Source organism: Ipomoea nil, unplaced genomic scaffold, assembly GCF_001879475.1.
Source record: "Ipomoea nil cultivar Tokyo-kokei standard unplaced genomic scaffold, Asagao_1.1 scaffold2705, whole genome shotgun sequence".
In the NCBI taxonomy this organism is placed as follows: domain Eukaryota; kingdom Viridiplantae; phylum Streptophyta; class Magnoliopsida; order Solanales; family Convolvulaceae; genus Ipomoea; species Ipomoea nil.
In genome coordinates, this window is record NW_017619133.1 from 3,091,630 (window position 1) to 3,095,677 (window position 4,048).

Consider the following 4,048-nt stretch of genomic DNA (forward strand, 5'->3'; position numbering starts at 1 on the left):
TAATAATTATGAACAATTTTTGAACTGTGTCTACATTGCAAGGTGGACACATATCCACAGCATAATTTGTCAGGTTAATAGTACTAAAATAAAAAAAAATAAAAAAAATAAAAATAAAAAAGTCTTTGGACTTCTCAATACTTGCCCATATTGATGGGCAAGCAATTATATGTTTGTAAATGCCCCTCTTATATAGAGGAGTTTAAGAGCTCATCTTTCCAAACATTTTCAATGTGGAATCAAAATGATCCTAGATCATTTACAAAGGGAAGCCACCTTTGTCTTCTTCCTTTTTTTTTTTTTTTTTTTTTTTTTTTAATTTTAAATTTATTTTGTATATAGTTTTGTTTGGATTATTAAATTTGTTGTTATTGTTATTGTTATTGTTATTATTATTATTGTTATTGTTATTGTTATTGTTTTAATTTTATTTTTATTTTTTTATTATTACATTATTACATAGGATTTTTATTATACTTGAACAATAATATTATCAATTATATTATTATATTATAGAATATAATACCATCATAATGTTACCAATTATGCAATATTACCAATTAATAGAATTTTTTTTTAATTTCCATTAGACATTTACTTACCAAATAAGCTTTACTACAAAAGTTTGGGCGGGAAAATAAAATTGGATGATTTTGTTGTTTTTTTTTTTTGAAAAAGGATGATTTTGTTTGTATATAATAATAATAATAATAATAATAATAATAATAATAATAATAATAATAATAATAATAATAATATATAATATATAATATATATAGATTACTTATTACCCTAATACTTAATTTATAATTCTGATTTTAAAATTCTTATTATTATTATTAACATTAACATTTGATTAGTTTTATAAAAAAAATGTAAATTCTAAAATTTGTATGAATAAATTTAAACTCTAATCCGACGCATTTTCTTATATGATTGTATAATTCATTTTATATACACATAATATTTATTAAAATGAAAATAGGAAAATTCTATAATATAATTTCATTAATTATAATTTATATTGATAGATTTATAATTAAAAAAATTACATTTAAAAATTTAAAAAGTTGCATTTAAATTTTGCATGATTATTATAGTGCATAAGTGTATGTATGATTAGAAATATTCATGTTTTGTTAATTTAATAATTTCATTTCTTTAATTATATTTCATATTTTATTAATTGTAATTTAACTAAATTGTCACAAATATTTCTAGGGAAGAAATCTTATATTTCTCAATTTCTTTAATTATATTAATTATAATTACCAAATATTGTGACAATTACCATAATAATTTCATTAATTATATTACTTATATTAATTATAATATTTGTAATAATCTCTTCCAAAATTTAAATACATTACCATAATAATCACACAAAATAATGAAAGAAAAATTATCAAAAGGGAAAATGGCACTTTCTCCCCCTGTGTTATATACTTATAGCACTTTTTCCCCCTAAATTATTTAAGTGGCAGTTTTTCCCCCTGATATATTAAATGGACATATTTACCCTTAAAATAAATATTTCATTTATTTTTCTTCTCCAACAAATTATAACCATGATTTGAAAAAATAAAATGCATTAATTGTTGAATTTTTTGAATACTTTAAAAATAAATAAATAAAAATTAAAATAAAGTTTGAACCAACAGTTCAAATTGGATCCGAAATCATGAACCGACGATTCAAAATAGAAACCAAATCGCGATTATATATACTTATATGTGAGAGTCAATATAAATGCGAAAAAAAAATATACACTATTTGCAAATATTATAATTCTAATTTTAAGCTATCGCTAGTAGTTGTTCTGATTTGAATCTCCGATTCACGGTCCAGGAGCCATTTTTTTTTCCAGTTGATGATTTTAATAAACGGAAACCCAAATATTGGGTTATGTTATGAATTATAACCGAAATTTTTTTATTTGATTGCTATAGTGTTCGGTTCAGTTCGAACCGAACCGTGGTCATCCCTATGTATAAGCAATAATTTGTTGAAGAAGATAAATAAATAAAATATTTATTTTAAGGGTAGAAATGTCCATTTAATATTATAAAGGGGGAAAACTGCCACTTTTATAATAATTGAGAGGGCAAATGTGAATGCATGAATAACTCAGAGGGAAAAAGTGCTATAAACATATAACACAGGGGGAAAAAGTGCCATTTTCCCTTATCAAAATAATTATCTTTAATAAAAATAAGGAAATTATATTAAAAATTAATTATATATTAAGATAAGTATAATTTTTTTCATGCCAATATATTATACATTAAGTATAAAAATATATATGTATATAAATTACCATAATAATTACACCGAAAAAGGTAACAATATATAATTATTAGGTAATAATTTTAATAATTAATTATTAAGGTAAATATAACTTATTTTGTACTAATAATATTATCCATTATATATATATATATATATATATATATATATATATATATATATATATATATATATATATATATATATATATATACTTTTAATTTTATATTGATAACCATAGTCTATGTATATACTTTAAGAAAATATTCATTATTAAAGATTAAATATGAGATATAATTTAAAAAGTAAGTTATTTATTAGATTACCTAATATAATTGTCTTACTAATTGATTCAATGCTACTATGTATAATTCATATATTTGAAAACTTTTTAAATCGAAATATCCATTAATTGCCTTAATAATTAAAATAATTGTTAGTCAATCAATATTCAATAGTACTAAAAGTATTATTTGAATTTTTATACATAAGATATAATATTATTAAATCGAAATAATTAAAAATAATGTGTCCATATTACAAAAAATTTTATAATAGTAATTTTTATTGCATAATAGAATTTGGCAATTATTAAACATTGTTTATGGTAATTATTGTATGACTTTTAATACTAAAATTATTAGGTAGAATTTTTATAATTAAGGTATAATATTCTTAAGGTAAAATATTGCTTATATATGGTTTACCCGTATTAACCATCACTATATTAAATTAATAAATAATTCTTTTAATATAATATATTATTAAATCTAAACATATGATTAATATTTATTCAATATTATTACGGAAGTATTACAATTATAAATTTTACTCCGTATTAAATTTTAAATGGCTTAGCATATCGAAGCAAACATGGTAAGTCAATAACATTATTTTACAAGGTAAGTGATTTTATATCAAGGAATGTCAAATGAAGAATAAAATCAAAATAATACTCTATTGAAAAAAAGCCACAGTACTTAATCATTTTTTTCCTAAAAAAAAAAAAAAATAAATGGCAATAAAAACGTCTTGAAGGGAAAGACAAACTACTCTCTTATTACAAAAAATGTACACTTTAAAAACGGAGAAATTGAATCGAAACAAAGTCCAATGCTTTGATATATTGACAACTAAAAAATGCTTTTAATTTCATTTTGGTTTTATTGTATTCTTAGTATGGGTCCCTCTATAAGTCTATATATATTTACATATACACATAATTCGTCCCTCAATCACAAAACTTTATCATCTTGATGAGCAAGGAACTGTTTTGCTTCCCGATCAATCTTTCTAGATCTGTATCTTCTCCACACAAAAAAAAATAAATAAAAATAAAAATAAAAAAAAGACAAAAAGATATATATATCAACATTTTTTCTTATGAACCACTTTTGTTGTTTAAAAACCATAAAATACAAAAAAATAAAAACAAAACAAAACCCAAAAAGAAGAAAAAATAAAAGAAACTAAGATGATGATAACCTCACCAATGTAAATCACGTATCAACCTCAACTGTGGAAGATCACATGATGATTAGAAGTCTATTGCTTCCCGGTCAATCTTTCTAGATCCGTATAGTATCTTCTCCACAAAAATAGACCCAAAAAAATATATATATCAACATTTTTTCTTACGAACCACTTTTGTTGTTTAAAAATCAAAAAATACAAAAAAAAAATAAAAACAAAACAAAACCCAAAAAGAAGAAAAAATAAAAGAAACTAAGATAATGAAAACCTCACCAGTGCAAATCACGTA